General features: G+C 36.5%; 1 protein-coding gene across 4 annotated transcripts in view; it reads right to left on the minus strand.

The window, feature by feature from the left end:
• The window catches only part of NUDT6 (nudix hydrolase 6), a 44,547-nt gene that overhangs the window by 9,945 nt on the left and 15,159 nt on the right, over positions 1 to 19,443 (minus strand). The gene's annotated exons all lie outside the window — the stretch shown is intronic.

The raw sequence follows: 19,443 nt of genomic DNA on the forward strand, positions 1-19,443 counted from the left end.
TTTCCCAACTGTGCTACATTGGAGACCAGTGGCATGGTTCCCAGAGTTTCCACAGACTGTTGATTATGTGGGTACAGAATTTAGGCTTTCCACCCTTCCGTGTCTGGCTCAGACTTGAGATTAATTTATAAAGCATATTTTATTAATGTAGAAATATATCTCTGGTATAGATCTATATTAAGACAGTCTTTCAGATTTTGTTTTGAAATGGTTCCAGAAGCTATAGAAACCATGCAGTTTTTTTCCTGATAGGATGTTAGATTTTATATCTAACACCATAAATGCCATTTCTAACAAAAGAAATGTTATAATGGTAGGGCAGAAAATACTCCCCAAAATAATAAAAGAACTTTTAAAATTTTACCTAGATTTGACTATAAATAATTGGAGGTTATTAATTAAATTATAAACTTATTAGGAGAAAAATGTTACATATAAGGATTGAAAACAGCTTACACTAGGAGAAAAATGTTAGATATAAGGATTGAAAACAGCTTACACAAATCTCATTTTGATTATTTCATAGAACTTAGGTATAAAAAGAATATATTTTTGTGGTAGTATGTGATCTTTTTTGGCACCACTTAGGTTTAAAGAGATTATCTGAAGAAAGCTTTCTTGTCCCCTGCAAAAAGCTTGAGCTTGCAGTTAGTTCAAAGTGGTAGGTAGTAAGACCTAAGTTAAGTGGTTGTAAAACATGGTTAATGTTGTAGATATGATCAATGGAGAGATAAGTATATCTTTTCACCTTTCAAAATACTAAAACAGACTCCCATTTAGGTCTTTACTCTATTTTGAGTTTTTGTGTATGGTGTTAAAAAGCGGTCCAATTTTATTCTTTTACATGTAGCTGTCATTTTTCCAGCACTACTTCTTGAAGAGACTATCTTTCCCCATTGTATATTCTTGCCTCCTTTGTCATAAATTAATTGGCCATATAATTTCAGGTTAATTAAAAAACATATTCCCATTAATGGGCTTAGCAATATAAATAATAACGGCAACTTCCAGAGAAGACTGTGGAGTAGGAGGACCCTGACCTCACCTTGTCCCATGGACACACCTAGGTAACACCTGTATCAGTGTATATAACCCAGAAACAACCCAAAGACTGGCAGAATTGACTCTTCACAGCTACATGTAGAGTACAGGTAACATGGAAGAGGGTGGGGAGGGCAGAGACATGGTCTGAAGCATTTGGCTTTGAAAACCAGAGGGACATAATTTTGCAAGTTCCTACAATCAGCAGGGCTTAACAAATGGGATGCTACAAAAATCAGGCTGGTCTATGGAGAGCCTAGAGGGCAAGGAAACGGAGTCTCTGCACGTGGAGCACAACAAACAGCCCTGTGGAGATACAGCATAGAAGAACAGTTTAACGCCTGGGGTGTATGGGAAGGAGGTTTTGTTTGGTTTTTTACTAATCTCAGAGTGTGTGCTGGAGGGGCAGGGATCCTTGGGAGACTTCTCCAAGAGCTGGCAGGTGCCATTTTCCTCCCCTGCCTCCCAGCCTATATACATGGATACCAGCAGGAACCAATGCAGGTCCAACACTCACCACCTAATTTGCTAACAGCATGAACTGCCGTCACATTCTCCTGAGACCTGCCCCCTCCAATACACTGTTGGCCAGAGCCCATCCAAAGTGGTGCCACAAGGGTGGCATCATGCAAGCAAACCTGACAGGAAGCAGCACCACTCCAAAGTGACTCCTGTCCCAGGAAAAGGGAAAGATAACCACACACAACTGTGGCCCCAGCAGTAGGCTGGGGGCAGACAACTGGTCTCAATGCAGGCCTTGCCCACCAATGAAAGCCTCTCGGGGGAAAACACAGGGAAAGCACCCAGCAGTTTGGTGCTACCCTCTGGCATTGCCTGGTCTGACTCAAACCCAAGGCCGCCCCAGACTGATGCAACAACACCGGGACCAAATCCTGGCCACAACAGGCAAAGACAGCCATGGCTGCACTACTGCAAAAGCAGCTCAATTACAACAGCAGGGCACATGCAACACATTGAGACACCCTTGAAGTGCCAAATTCTGGTGAGTAGGGGAGACTGCATTATAGGGCATCCCAGGACCTCTTCTTCATAAGGCCATCAATCTTAAGAGCAGGAGATGGAGCTGACTTTCCTTTCCTAACACAGAAACAGACACAGAGAGACAAAATGCAAAATGCAAAAAATTCTGTCCAAAATCAAAAAACAGGACAAAATCACAGTAAGAAACTAAATGAACAGAGCTAAGAAATATGAATATAGTGGACTTGAGAAAAGAGGGGAGGGATCTCAATGAGACACTCAAAAACGAGACAGAAAACATAAAAAAGAACCATTCAGAAATGAAGAGCTCAATAAAAATTAAAAATACACTAGAGGGAATAAATAGTAGAAGGCACAGAAAAACGGATAGGCAACCTGGAGGACAGAGTAATAGCAATCAAACTGAACAGGAGAGAGAAAAAAAGAATAGAAAATGAAGACAGACTTAGGGAACTTAGCAATACCATCAAGCATTCATCTTATAGGAGTTCCAGAAGAGAGAGAAAAGGGGGCAAATAATTTATTCGAGGAAATAACAACTGAAAACCTCCCAAATTTGGGAAGGGAAACATCCAGATCCAGGAGGCACATAGAGCCTCCAACAAAAATCAAACTAAGGAGGTAACACCAAGATACATAGTAGTTAAAATGGCAAAAAGTAGTAAGCATTTTACAAGCAGCAAGAGAAAACAGTAACATACAAGGAATATCCCATAAGGCTATCAGCTTATTTTTCACAGAAACTTTGCTGAGAAGGGGGTGTCATGATATATTCAAGGTCCTGAAGGAAAAAAACCTGCAGCAAGGCTATCACTTACAATAGGAGAGATTAAGAGTAACCCAAACAAAAGTTAAAGGAATTCATAACCACTAACTCATCCCTAATAGAAAAGTTAAAGGGGACTCTTCTGAGTGGAAAGGAAAGACCATAAACAAGAGTAAGAAAAGTAGGAAGTACAAAAGCAGTAAAATTAAGTATATCTGTAAAAATTAGTCAAGGGACTCACAAAATAAAAGGATGTAAAGTATGACACCATATACCTAAAACATGGGAGGGCAGAGAGGAGTAGAGTAGGTTCAAACTTAAGCAGCCATCAACTTTATAATATAGATTGTTATATGCATTAGATGTTATACACACACCTAAGGGTAACCACAAAATCAAAAAACAGTAACAGGTATGCAAAAAAATAAAGAGAAAGGAATCCAAAATATCACTAAAGAAAGTCAGCAAACTGAACTGAAAAGGAACATAGAACTACAAAAACGACCATAAAACAAGTAACAAAATGGCAATAAGTACATACCTCTCAACAATTACTTTGAATATAAATGGATTAAATGCTTTAATCAAAAGACACAGGTGATGGAATGGATTAAAAAGCAAGACTCATCTATATGCTGCCTACAAGAAACTCATTTTTGACCTAAAGACATCTGTGGATTAAAAGTGAAAAGATGAAAAAGCATTTATCATGCACATGGATGTCAAAAGAAAGCTGAGGTAGCATTATTTATATTGGACAAAATAGACTTTAAAACAAAGACTGTGAAAATAGACAAGGACACTATGTAACTATAAAGGAAACAATCCAAGAAGATATAACAATTGTAAATATTTATGCACCAAACATGGCAGCACCCAAATACATAAAGCAGTTAATAAACGTAAGGAAGTAATCAATAGTAACATAATAATAGTAAGAGACTTTAATATCCCACCTACATCAATGGACTGATCATTGGCTTTGAATGACACATTGGAACAGACAGATCTAGCAGATACATTCAGAACATTCCATCCTAAAATAGCAGAATACACGTTCATGTGCATATGGGGCAGTCTCTAGAACAGATCATGTATTAAGCTACAAAAAAGTCTGAACAAATTCAGAAAGTCACACCATGCATCTTTTCTGACTACAACACTATGACACTAGAAATCAACAAGAAAAAATATGGAAAAGAACACAAATACAGGTCTATTATATAATGTTCACTAAACAATGGGTCAACCAAGAAATTAAAAGAGGAAATAAAAGAGGAAATAAAAAAAATACATGGAAACAAGTGAAAATGAAAACCCAGCAGTCCCAAATCTTTAGCAAAAGCTGTTCTAAGAGGGAGGTTTACAGCAATACAGGTTTACCTCATGAAGCAAGAACAATCTCAAATAAACTACCTAACCTTACACTTAATGGAGGTAGGAAAAGAAGAAAAAACAAAACTCCAAATACATAGAAGGAAGGAAATAATAAAGATTGGAGAAATTAACAAAATAAAAACTAAAAGACTAGAATAGATGAATGAAAACAGGAGCTGGTTCTTTGAAAAGATCAACAAAATTGATAGACCTTTAGCCAGACTCATAAAACAAACAAACAACAACAACAACAACAACAACAAAACAGGAGAAAGGACTCAAATTAACAAAATCAGATACGAAAGAGGAGAAATAACAATTGATACCAGAGTAATACCAAAGATAATGAGAGTATTACAAAAAAAATTAAATGCCAACACATTGGACAACCTAGAAGAAATGGATAAATTCCTAGAAACATAAAACCTCCCAAAATGAATCAGGAAGAATTAAGTAATTTGAACAGACTAATTACCAGCAATGAAATCATTAATAAAAAACACTCCCAACAATATTCTAGGACCAGACAGCATCATAGGTGAATTTTACCAAACATTTAAAGAAGAGTTAATACCTGTTCTTCTCAAACTATTCCGAAAAATGGAAGAGAAAGGAAAGCTTCCAAATTCATTCTATGAGGCAAGCATTACTCTGGTACCAAAACCACATAAAGACACTACAGAAAAAGAGAACTATAGGCCAATATATTCTGATGTTCTGATGAATATAGATGCAAAAGTCCTCAAAAAAATACTAGCAAATCAAATCCAACAATACATTAAAAAAATCACTTGCCACAATTAAGGGATTTATTCCTGGGATGCAAGGGTGGTTCAATATTCATAAATCAATTGATATGATACATCACATGAACAAGAGAAGGGAAAAATCGTATGATCATTTTAATTAGATGCAGAAAAAAGCATTTGACAAAGTACAATATCCATTCATGATAAAAACCCTCAAAAGTATGATTAGAGGGAACATGCCTGAACGGCATAAAGACCATATATGAAAACCCACAGCTAATATCAAACCCAATGGTGAAAAATTGAGTTTTTCCCCTAAGATCAGGAACAAGACAAGAATGTCCACTCTCACCACTTTTATTCAACGTAGTACTGGACATCCTAGCTACAGCAATCAGACAGCAAAAGAAATAAAAGGTATCCAAATTAGTATGGAAAAAGCAAAACTCCCACTATTTGCAGATGACATGACACTACATGTAGAAAACCTGCATGACTCAACCAAAAAACGTCTAGAACTTATAAATGAATTTGGTAAGGTCACAGAATACAAAATCAATACACATTTCTATACATTAATAATGAGGTAGCAGGAAAGGAATTAAGAAAACAATCCCATTTACAATTGCACCCAAAATATAAGATACCTAGAAATAATCCTAACCAAAGAGGTGAAAGACCTGTACTCTGAAAACTAAAAAACACTGATGAAATTGAGGATGACACAAACAAATGGAAAGATATCTGATGCTCACGGATTGCAATAACAAATATTGTTAAAATGTCCATACTACCCAAAGCAATCTATATATTTAATGCAATCCCTATCAAAGTACCAACAGCATTTTTCACATAACTAGAACAAAGAATTGTAAAATTTGAATGGAACCACAAAATACTCTGAATAGTCAAAGTGATCTTGAAAATGAAGAATAAAATAACAATTTAAAAACTTAAAAAAAAGAAAATGAAGAATAAAAAAATTTAAGTATCACAATCTCAGATTTCAAGTTATACTACAAAGCTAATTAAAACTGTGTAATACTGGCACAGAAACAGACACATAAGTCAATGGAACAGAATAGAGAGCCCCAAAATAAACCTACGATTACATGGTTAATCTTTGACAAAGGAGGCAAGAATATGCAATGGGACAAAGCCTCTTCAACAAATGGTGCTGGGAAAACTGGACAGCTACGTGCAAAAGAATGAAAATGGACCATTTTCTTATAAAATGGATTAAGTACTTAAATGTGAGCCTTAAAACCATAGAAATTCAAGAAAAGAGAACAAGCAGTAATTTCTCTGAAATCGGCCACAAGCAACATTTTTCTAGATATGTCTCCTGAGGCAAGGGAAACAAAAGCAAAAATAAACTATTGGGACTAGAACAAAATAAAAAGCTCTGTACAGCAAGGAAACCGTGAACAAAACTAGAAGACAAACTACTCACTGCGAGAAGTTATCTGCAAGTGACATATGTAATAAAGTGTTAGTATCCCGAATATATAAAGAACTTACACAACTCAATACCAAAAAATAATCCAATTAAAAAATGGGCAGAAACAGGTACATTTTCCCAAATAAAATATACACATGGCCAACAGACACATGAAGATGTTTCTAGGAATTTATCCATTTCTTCCAGGTTGTCCAATTTGTCGGCATGTAAGGGAAATGCAAATCAGATACAGAAAGAAGCCTGTTTTGTTCCCCTTATCTGATTAAAGGCAGAGCTTTCTGAGAAGCTGCCATAAATCCCCTTGGTTCGAACTTCCAGCCAAGGAAGGAAACCTAGATGAGAAATTGCATAAACAAATATGAGAAATTACCATACATATTTCACACCTCTCCCTTGCACTGATATACAAACCCCTACTTCTAGTTGTTGCAGGCAGCACTCCCCAAACTTTTCTCCTACTAACCTGTTGTCAATTAATTCACAGGCTCCCCAACCACCGAACGTGGAAGAGGAAAAGTTTCCAACACTACTTTATGACTTAACTCTCTGGTTGTGTTTCCCAGTCTGTGAAATGAGGAGGAGAATAGGTTGCCATGATGTATAAAGCAGCTACATAATACAGAGCACAAGTAATAATCTTTTGCTGGTGGAGGGTCAAGCTTCCATGTTGATGGCTGCTGACTGATTAGGATGGTGGAAGCTGAAGCCTGGGGTGGCCGTGGCAATTTCTTAAAACAATAAAGTTTGCTACATCTACTGACTCTTCCTCTCATGAATGATTTCTCTGTATCATGAGATGCTGTTTAAAAGCATTTTATCCACAGTAGAACTTCTTTCAAAATTGGGAATCAGGGCATCGGTTAAGCGTCCGAATTCGGCTCAGGTCATAATCTTGTGGTCTGTAAGTTCAAGCAGTATATTGTGCTCTGTGCTGACAGCTCAGAGCCTGGAGCCTTCTTTGGATTGTGTTTCCCTCTTTCCTGCTCCTCCCCTGCTCACGTTCTTGTCTCTCTCTCAAAAATAAAAAATTAAAAAACATGTCAAAATTGGTAATCAATCCTCTCAAACCCTGCTGCTGCTTTATCAACTAAATTTACATAATATTCTAAATCCTTTGTTTCATTTCAATAATCCTCATTGCATCTTCATCAGGAGTACATTCCATCTCAAGGTGGGTACACTAAACAAGAGATTTTCAACATAGATGAAAAGAGCCTTATTGAAGGCTTTCAATTTATTTTGTCCAGACTATCAGAAGATTCACTTTCTATGGCAGCTCTAGCCTTTAAAAATATATTACTTAAATAATAAGACTTGAAAGTTGAAATGAATCCTTGATCCATGAGCTACAGAATGGATGCTGTGTTAGCAGGCATGAAAACAACATGAATCTCATTGTACATTTCCATCAGTGCTCTTGGATGACTAGGTGCATTGTCAATGAGCAGTCATATTTTGAAAGGAATCTTCTTTTCTGAGCAGATCTCAATGTTGTAATGTAAACTGTTGTGTTGTCATCTAGGCTTTGTTGTTCCATTTATAGAACACAGGCTGATGATGTAGCATAATTCTTAAGGACCTTAGGATTTTTGGAATGGTAAATGTACACTGGCTTCAACTTAACGTCACCAGCTGGGATGGCCCCTAACAAGAGTGTCAGCATGTCATTTGAAGCTCTGAAGCCAGGCATTGACTCTTCCTCTCCGGCTATGAAAGTTTTAGATGGCATCTTCTTCCAACAGAAGGCTATTTTGTCTACATTGAAAACCTGTTTTTTAGTATAGCCACCTTCATAAATTATCCTAGCTAGATCTGGATAACTTGCTACAGCTTGTTTCAACTCTTGCTGCTTCACCTTGCACATCTGTCATAGAGATGGCTTCTGTTCTTAAACCTCGTGAATCTCTGCTAGCTTCACACTTTCCTGCAGCTTTCTCATCTCTTTCAGCCCTCATAGAACTGAAGAAAGTTAGAGACTCTTGCTCTGGATTAGGCCTTGGCTTAAGGGAATGTTGGGGCTGGTTTGATCTTCCATCCAGATTACTTAAACTTTCTCTTTATCAGCAATAAGGCTGTTTCACTTTATCAGGGAGTAGCGCTTTTAATTTTTGTCAAGGACTTCTCCTTTGCATTAACACCCTAGCTAACTGTGTGGTGTCAGAGGCCTAGCTTTCAGCGTCTCTTGGGTTTTAACATGCCTTACTAAGCTTAATCATTTCTAGCTTTTGATTTAAAGTGAGAAATGTGTTGTGGAAAGTGAGAGATCTTTTGTCCATTTCTTGAATGTATTATTTGTTTTTTGGGTGTTGAGTTTGCTAAGTTCTTTATAGATTTTGGATACTAACCCTTTATCTGACATGTCATTTGCAACTATCTTCTCCCATTCCATCAGCTGCCTTTTAGTTTTGTTGTTTCTTTTGCTGTGCAGAAGCTTTTTACCTTGATGAGGTCTCAATAGTTCATTTTTGCTTTTGTTTCCCTTGCCTCCGGAGACACGTCTAGAAAGAAGTTCCTGCAGCTGAGATCAAAAAGGTTGTTGCCTGTTTTCTCCTTTTGGGTTTTGATGGATTTCCTATCTTACATTTACGTCTTTCATCCATTTTGAATTTTATTTTTGTGTATGGTGTGAGAAGGTGGTGTGGTTTCATTCTCATGCATGTCTCTGTCCAGTTTTCTTAGCACCAATTTTGAAGAGACTGTCTTTTATCTTTGAAAAAAATTTCTTTTTCATGTTTATTTTGAGAGAGAGCACACACATGAGTGAGTGGGAGAAGGTCGGCGGGTGGGGGGAGAGAGAATCCCAAGCAGACTCCACGATGACAGTGCAGAGCTGAACGTGGTCTTAGTTTCATGAATGGTGAGATCATGACCAGAGCTCAAATCAAGAGTCAGACACTTAAACAACTGAGCCACCCAGGTGCCCTGAGACTGTCTTTTTCCCATTGGATACTCCTTCCTGCTTTGTCAAAGACAGTTGGCCATACATTTGTGGGTCTATTTCTGGGTTCTCTATTCTGTTCCATTGATCTATGTGTCAGTTTTTGTGCCAGTACCATACTGCCTTGATGATTACAGCTCTGTAATACAGCTTGAACTCCAGAATTGTGATGCCTCCAGCTTTTTTTCTTTTCCCCCAACACTACTTGGCTATACAGGGACTTTTCTGGTTCCATACAAATTTTAGAATTGCTTGTTCTAGCTCTGTGAAGAATGCTGGTGTTATTTTGATAGAAATTGAACTGAATGTATAGATTGCTTTGAGTAGTATAGATATTTTAACAATATTTGTTCTTCTATCCATGAGCATGGAATGTTTTTCCATTTGTTTGTATCTTCCTTAACTTTTTTTAAAATTTATTTTTTTAAATTTACATTCAAGTTAGTTATCATATAGTACAACAATGATTTCAGGAATAGATTCCTTAATGCTCCTAACCCATTTAGCCCATCCCCCCTCCCACAACCCCTCCAGTAACCCTCTGTTTGTTCTTCATATTTAAGAGCCTCTTACGTTTTATCCCCCTCTGTTTTTTATACTATTTTTGCTTCCCTTCCCTTATGTTCATCTGTTTTGTATCTTAAAGTCCTCATATGAGTGAAATCATATATTTGTCTTTCTCTGACTAATTTTGCTTAGCATAATACCCTCTAGTTCCATCTGTGTAGTTCCAAATGGCAAGATTTCATTCTTTTTGATTGTTGAGGAATACACCATTGCGTGTGTGTGTGTGTGTGTGTGTGTGTATCGCATCTTCTTTATCCATTCATCCATGATAATACCATAATAGTAGGGGACTTCAACACCCCACTTACAACAATGGACAGATTATCTAAGTAGAAAATCAACAAGGAAACAATGGCTTTGAACGACACACACTGCATCATATGGACTTAATGGATATATTCAGAACATTTCATCCTAAAGCAGAATATACATTCTTTGCTAGTGCACATGGAACGTTCTCCCGAATAGATCACATACTAGGACACAAATCAGCCCTCAACAAGTACAAAAAAGATCACGATCATACCATGTGTATTTTTAGACCACAACGCTGTGAAACTTGAAATCAACCACAAGAAACAATTTGGAAAGACAACAAATACTTGGAGACTAAAGAACATTCTACTAAAGACTGAATGGGCTAATAACCAAGAAGTTAAAGAGGAAATTAAAAAGTACATGGAAGCCACTGAAAATGATAGACCACAGTCCAAAACCTCTGGGATGCAGCAAAGGCGGTCATAAGAAGGAAGTATATAGCAATCAAGGCCTTCCTAAAGGAGGAAGAAAGGTCTCAGATACACAACCTAACCTTACCTTAAAAAGCTGGAAAAAGAACAGCAAATAAAACCCCAAAGCAGCAGAAGACAGGAAATAATAAAGATTAGAGCAGAAATCAGTGCCATTGAAACCAAAAAAAAAAAAAAAACAGTAGAACAGATCAATGAAACCAGAAGCTGGTTCTTTGAAAGAATTAGCAAAACTGATAAACCACTAGCCCGTTTGATCAGAAAGAAAAAGGATTGGACCCAAATAAATAAAATCAAGACTGAAAGAGGAGAGATCACAACCAACACAGCAGAAATACAAACAATAATAAGAGAATCTTATGAGCATTTATACACCAACAAAATGGGCAATCTGTAAGAAATGGACAAATTCCTAGAAACATATAAACTACCAAAACTGAAAAAGGAAGAAATAGAAAATTTGTACAGACCCATAACCAATAAAGAAATAGAATTAGTAATCAAAGATCTCCCAAAAAACAAGAGTCCAGGGCCAGAAAGCTTTCCAGGGGAATTCCACCAAACATTTAAGGAAGGGTTAACACCTATTCTCTTGAGGCTATACAAAAAAAATAGAAATGGAAGGAAAAGTTCCAAACTCTTTCTATGAAGAGATCATTATGTTGATTCCAAAACCAGACAAAGACCCCACTAAAAAGAAGAACTATAGACCAATTTCCCTGATGAACACGGATGCAAAAATCCTCAACAAGATATTAGCCAACCGGACCCAACAATACATTAAAAAAATTATTCACCACAGCCAAGTGGGATTTATCCTGGGATGCAGGGCTGGTTCAATATCCACAAAACAATCAATGTGATTCATCAAATCAATAAAAGAAAGGACAAGAACCATACGATCCTCTCAATAGATGCAGAGAAAGCATTTGACAAAATACAGCATCCTTTCTTGATAAAAACCCTCAAGAAAGTAGGGATAGAAGGACTATACCTCGAGATCATAAAAGCCATACATGAAAGACCTGCTAATATCATCCTTAATGGGGAAAAACTGAGAGCTTTCCCCCTAAAGTCAGGAACAAGATAGGGATGTCCACTCTCACCACTCTTATTCAACATAGTATTGGAAGTCTTTGCCTCTGCAATCAGACAACACAAAGAAATAAAAGGCATCCAAATCGGCTAGGAGGAGGTCAAACTTTCACTCTTTGCAGATGACATGATATTCTATATGGGAAACCCAAAAGATTCCACCAAAAAACTGCTAGAACTGATCCATGAATTCAGCAAAGTTGCAGGATGTAACATCAATGCACAGAAATCGGTTGCATTCCTATACACCAATAATGAAGCAACAGAAAGAGAAATCAAGGAATCGATCCCATTTACAACTGCACCAAAAACCGTAAAATACCTAGGAATAAATCTAACCAAAGAGGTGAAAAATCTATACACTGAAAACTATAGAAAGCTTATGAAAGAAATTGAAGACACCAAAAAATGGAAAAATATTCCATGGTCCTGGATAGGAAGAACAAATATTGTTAAAATGTCAATACTACCCAAAGCAATCTACATATTCAATATAATACCTATCAAAATAACACCAGCATCCTTCACAGAGCTAGAACAAACAATCCTAAAACTTGTATGGAACCAGAAAAGACCCCGAATAGCCAAAGCAATTGGCTTGAAAAAGAAAACCAAATACAACTTCAAGTTGTATTACAAAGCTGTAATCATCAAGACAGTATGGTACTGGCACAAAAACAGACACATAGATCAATGGAACAGATTAGAGAACCCAGACATGGACCCACAAATGTATGGCCAACTAATCTTTGACAAAGCAGGAAAGAATATCCAATGGAATAAAGACAGTCTCTTCAAGTGGTGCTGGGAAAACTGGACAGCGACATGCAGAAACCACATGCAGAAACCACTTTCTTACACCATACACAAAAATAAACTCAAAATGGGTGAAAGACCTAAACATAAGACAGGAAGTCATCAAAATCCTCAAGGAGAAAGCAGGCAAAAACCTCTTTGATCTTGGCCACAGCTATTTCTTACTCAACACGTCTCTGCAGGCAAGGGAAACAAAAGCAAAAATGAACGATTGGGACCTCATCAAAATAAAAACCTTCTGCACAGTGAAGGAAACAATCAGAAAAACTAAAAGGCAACCGACGGAATGGGAGAAGATATATGGAAACGACATAGCAGATAAAGGGTTAGTATCCAAAATCTATAAAGAACTTAACACCCAAAAAACAAATAATCCAGTGAAGAAATGGGCAAAAGACATGAATAGACACTTCTCCAAAGAAGATATCCAGATGGCCAACTGATATATGAAAAAATGCTCAACATCACTCATCATCAGGGAATTACAAATCAAAACCACAATGAGATACCACTTACACCTGTCAGAATGCCCAACATTAACAACTCAGGCAACAACAGATGTTGGCGAGGATGCACAGAAAGAGGATCTCTTTTGCATTGTTGGTGGGAACGCAAGCTGGTGTAGCCACTCTGGAAAACAGTATGGAGGTTCCTCAAAAAATTAAAACTACAACTACCCTACGATCTTCTTTAACTTCTTTATTTCATAAGCTTTCTATAGTTTTCAGCATACAAATCTTTTACCTCTTTGGTTAGGTTTATTCCTAGGTATTTTATGGTTTTTGGTATAAATGTAAATGGGACTGATTCCTTGATTTCTCTTTCTGCTGCTTCAGTTTTCCAAAGAAGACATCCAGATGGTTAACAGACACATGAAAAGATGCTCAACATCACTCATCATCAGACAAATATAAATCAAAACCACAATGAGATACCACCTCACAACTGTCAGAATGGCTAAAATTAACAACTCAGGAAACAACAGATGTTGGTGAGGATGCGGAGAAAGGCAAACAATTTTGCACTGTTGGTGGAAATGCAACTGGTGCAGCCACTCTGGAAAACAGTATGGAGATTCCTCAAAAAATTAAAAATAGAGCTACATTATGACCCAGCAATTTTTCTACTAGGTATTTATCCAAAGGACACAAAAAAGCTGATTTGAAGGGGCACATGTACCCCAATGTTTCCAGCATCACTATCAACAATAGCCAAATTATGGAAAGAACCCATCTGTCCATCAACTGATGAACGGATAAAGAAGGTGTGGTGTGTGTGTGTGTGTGTGTGTGTGTATAATATATATATATATATATAATATGTTACATATATAATACATATATATAACATATATACACACACACACCACACATATATATAATATATATATGTATGTATGTATACGTACGTATACATACATATATATAATATATATATATGTATGTATACGTACGTATACATACATATATATACACCCACAATGAAATATCCCTCAGTGATCAAAAAGAATGAAATCTGGGGTGCTGGCTCAGTCACGTAAGTGTATGACTCTTGATTTCAGGTCATGGTCACAGTTCGTGGAATTGTGCCTTGCGTCAGGCTCCATGCTGAGAGTGGAGCCTGCCTGGGATTCTCTCTGTCCCTTTCTCTGCCTCTCTCTAAAAATATATAAATAAACATTAAAAAAAAAAAAAAAAGAATGATATCTTGCCATTTGCCACAATGTGGATGGAAGTAGAATGTATTATGCTAAGTGAAATAATTCAGAGGAAGACAAATATCATATGGTTTCACTCACGTGGAATTTAATACAAAACAGTGAACACAGGGAAAGGGAAGGAAACATAATATAAAACAGAGGGAGGCAAACTCTAAGAGACTTTTAAATATAGAGAACAAACTGAGGGTGGCTGGAGGAGTATTAGATGGGGGGATGGGCTAAATGGGTGATGGGCATTAAGGAGGGCATTTGTTGGGATGAGCACTGGGTGTCATATCACTACTCCTGAAACCATTATTACACTGTATATTAACAAGCTTCAATTAAAAAAAAAAGGGTAGTGTGGGTACCCTTTCTCAGTGAGAAAATCTTTATCTAAATCTTTATCTAAACCTAAAATCTTTAGAGAGGCAAGGACTTGGCCATGAGGCTATTTGGATAAAGAGAAGAGGAGGAACAGATGATGCTGGTAACCTCAGGTGTGTTTGAAACATAGTAAGGAGGCCAGAGGGAGCAAAAAGAAGTACAGGAGATAAAGTCAGAGGGAAGTATAGAGATGCAGTGCAGGAGACACAGTCACAGGTTATATGGGGTGTTGCAGGCCATGGCACAGACTCAGGACTTTAAAATGAGAGAAATGAGACATTGGAGGTTTGGAGCGTAAGAGACTCATAATCTGTTGTAATTTTAAAAGAATTAGTGTGGTTTTGTGCTAAGAAGAGACTTTATAGGAATCACAGTGGAAGAACAGGGCCCAATTAGAACGATTCCAGTAATTTAGGGAGGAGATACCTCTGGCTTGGATCAAAGGAGTAACAGCAGAAACGATAGGTAGTGCTCTCATTAAGATGTTAGGCATGGAGTATGTTACCCTTCCCAATGGCATCTGAATTTTAAAGTACCTCACCTTCCTTTGGGGAAAAAAAAAAGAGGAGGAGGAGGAAGAGAAGATGAGGACATATACTAATGGTTTAATTTTAGGCACTGCTGAAGAAGATATTCCAAGGGGAGCTGTCCATGGGCCTCTCACATTATTCTGCCAGCATAATCTGATTTAAGCACAAGGCGATTTTTGTGTCAGATGATTATTCTAGAAATTGTGAGGACAAGCAATATTAAACAGGGATTTATATGATATCCTCTGTTCATTCAGTCATTCAAGCATGAAGCATTTCTTCACACTTAACAATGTGAGTCAGGCAGTTTTCGAGGTAATTGAGACACAACAGTGAACAAAACAAACAAATGTCCAAGCCTTTGCAGTGCTTGTATGCTAGACAAGAAAAAAAAAATGTAAGCTTTTTAGCATATTATATAATGACAAATGCCATCAGAATAAAAGTGGAGCTGGGTGAGAGGAAACCAGGTGTGCAGCAGGTAAGAGATGCTTGCTTTTATTTCAAGTACTCAGGGTAGGCCTCATTGATGGAAGAGAAAGATTCAAAGATGGCGAGTTCTTAAAACTGATAATAAAACTTAAAACTGATAATTCCATTATCAATATCAATATCCATTATCAATAATCAATTTTATAATTATTTAATATACCTCTATTCAGAAGGAGTCTCAGTAAGAGTTTAATGATTCAACTATGATGTGATACTATATTGCTTACTGTCTTTTAAATAATTTTCCTTATAAATCTCATACCTGTACCATATTTGAAATCTTTTATATAGTTCACTATAAAGACCTAATGTGACACTAAATAAATAAAGGAAGAGATGTGCAAAACTTCCATTCACCTGAACACTTAGAGGAAACTGCAGGGTTATTAATTAGCCTAATTTCAAGATTACTGTGATTCAGGGAATAGGGAAGCCCAAAGGGAGGGAGAGGTGGAGAGTGAGACAGGGGAAAGGCTGACAGGTGGAGCAGTGAGAACATAAACAACATTTATTGACTAAGTTTGTCATCTAACATGGGCACAGTTTGCGGCACTCCAAAACAATTACAATAACACCACCAAAGATTACTGATCAAGGATCATCAAAACAAATATAATAATAATGAAAAAGTCTGAAATATTGTGAGAACTGCCAAAATGTGAGAGACATAAAAAGCAAATGCTGTTGGAAAAATGACACTGACAGATGTTTGATGCAGGGTTGCCACAAACCTTCAATTCATAAAAAACAGTATCTGGGAGTGCAGTAAAGCAAAGTGCAATAAAAAGAGATATATATATATATATATACCTGTATATAGTTTTGACAATTATTCTATTTTAAAAGTATAGCTCAACTCAATTTTTTCCTTTTAAATTGCTATGATACATACCACTCTAGAAATCTGATTTCTACAAACTGGGCCTGTTAAATCATTTGTCTTGGGAGGTTTTATAAGGAAAAAAATAACCCCCACACACAAAAAAATCACACTGTATGATTTTGGGGTAAGACAGTTCAGCCACAGCTGCCAGGGAAGCTCCTTCTGTTTTCAGACTGCAACCCAATTTTTACCATTATTAGACCTAGGCTTGAATTTCCATGTTTTAATGAATAACTACATAGGTTCTTATTTGATAGATCAACCCTGAAAAACTGCTTAGAGCGGAGCAATCATATTACTCTGGCTGTTAAATAAGAACAAGAGATCAAAATTGTTGAAGAGAGAAGGTGAGAATTTATCAGGAAATCAAGCTTAGAATGGCTATCTAGCAACTGCATATCCCTTGGCTGGTCAAGTTGGCAGATGCTGATAATAATTTGGCTTTCAAATGTCACACACACATATATACACACACAAAGTAAAAAATTAGAACAGTAAAGAATCTGAAGTTTATGTCTGCATGTATAGAACTTCTCTAATGATTCTTCTCTAAATGATACATTTGTGTAACAAACTGGAGTATGTTTACATACTTAATAATTTAATTTCCTTCCAAGAGATAACTTAGGCACACACAATAAGAAAACTCATGTTCCTCAAGTTCTATAAAACATTAACTTTAGTTACTAAGTGTAGCATTTGGGGGCACTGAAGTTTAATTGAACTGAAGTTTAACATGTTCTAAAACAACTAAATTCAAACTTTCCTTCTAAAAAGACACACACATATAAGCACTCATGAACTGCACCAGACAAAAAGTTCTCTGGGTGTATCTTCCATTCCTAATGTGATATCAGGAGTCCTCATTTCCAAATAGTTGATTTCAAAGAATGGTGAACTGACTCAGATCTAGACATGTGAAAAACATAGATTACTATGATTCAACTATTATCATCATGTCTCAGCTCCTCCAACTTCTTTGGCCTATGAAAGACAATTGGGGTGTGTTATTCTTCCTATTCTTCAACTACTTTATTCCTGTCAACTATTTGTAACTGATGATACCTAAAATTCAGTGTACTTTTTATCTGTTTTTAGAATATGGTACTCAGTTCTCTCTTTCATATGATGTTTGTTATGTACCTATTTTTCCTAGAGTGGCACTGTGCTATATAGCATGATTCCACAAAGCACAATTCTATAGAATAACTAGAACTGCACCTGTATGGAAGCTATGGGAAAGTCCCCCACTAAAACTCTTAGACTAGTAGGGCTAGGCAGTGAAATTCTAGACTGAGAATATCAATATTTTCCTTGTATCCCCTCCTGTGGATGAAGGCTACTGCCTGGAGCTCTTAAGTACTATAGGTCATGATGGTGGAAATTGTAAAAAGAAATTCATTAATTAATATGCTTCAACTCATACACCTCTTTCTGGTGCTCAATAATTCATCAGGAGGAATGAGAAGAAATGTCTGGGAACTCCCACTTAAATGTCTCTTTTAAGTTCACCTCATATCTCTGTAAAGAATTCATCATTTCCTCTCTACCAATGTCTCTGTATCTGCTAGAGATAATATTATTCCAGTTCTACCTTCAACTCAAAATACCAAATGATTTAAAACTCATTCTTTTTCTTAACTGACAAATTTACTATCACCAAACCTAACATTTAGTAGTGGACCAGATTTGTGCAAGCAATGCATAAGGAGAAGAGATGGATGAGGGGAGGAGAAATTACCCTACTTCTTATTTCTTTTCTTATTGCATGTTAAGACAAAGATTATTTTTAAAGGCTTAAAGATTCCTAAGTTTGGGAAGGTCAATAGAAAGCAATACTTATATCAGACAATTAGATTTCAAAACAGACACTGTAATAAGAGAAAAAGGACACTGAATAATAATGAAGGGGACAATCCAACAAGAAGATACAACAATTATAAATATCTGTGCACCCAACAGAGAAACACCCAAATACATAAAACAGTTAAAAACAGATACAAAGGAACTAATCAATGATAATACAATTAATAGTAGGGGACTTTAACACTCCAGTTACATTAATACACAGATCACCTAAACAGAAAATCAAAAGGAAACAATGGCTTTGAATGATGCCCTAGTCCAGATGGATTTAACAAATATATTCAGAGCATTCCATCATAAAACAGAATACACATTCTTTTCAAGTACACATGGAACATTCTCCAGAACAGATCATATATTAGGCCACAAAACAAGCCTCAACAAATTTAAAAAGATTAAAGTCATACCATGTGTCTTTTGTGATCATGAAGCTAAAAGTCAACCATAAGAAAAATCTGGTAAGACCATATATACCTGGAGGTTAAATAACATGCTACCAAACAATGAATGGCTCAACCAGGAAATAAAAGAAGAAACAAAAAAGTACATGGAAACAAATTAAAATGATAACACAATGGCTCAAAACTTTTGGGATGCAGGAAAAGCGTTCTAAGAGGGAAGTTTATAGCAATACAGGTCTACCTCAAGAAGTAAGAAAAGTCTCAAATACACAATCTAACTTTATACATAAAGGCTCTAGAAAAAGAATAAGAAACAAAATCTAAAATCAGAAGGAAGGAAATAATAAAGATTAGAGCAGAAATAAATGATATTAAAACTAAAAAAAACCCAGTAGAACATGTGGTAGGGTCCCCTTCCTAAGGAAAAAGAAACAAACAAAATCTCAAGGCAACCTTGCTATTCGTGTACTTGACAGCATCCCTCATGACCTTGTAATATGAGACCACTTAATCAGACTACATGTTTGTGTGTTACCATATATGGGAGACAAGGAAGTAAAAAAATATATATAAAAACTACGCCACGTGGTGTTCGGGGCTTAGTTCTTCGGGTACATACTCAA

The sequence above is a fragment of the Panthera uncia genome, chromosome B1 (assembly GCF_023721935.1).
Source record: "Panthera uncia isolate 11264 chromosome B1, Puncia_PCG_1.0, whole genome shotgun sequence".
Taxonomy (NCBI): domain Eukaryota; kingdom Metazoa; phylum Chordata; class Mammalia; order Carnivora; family Felidae; genus Panthera; species Panthera uncia.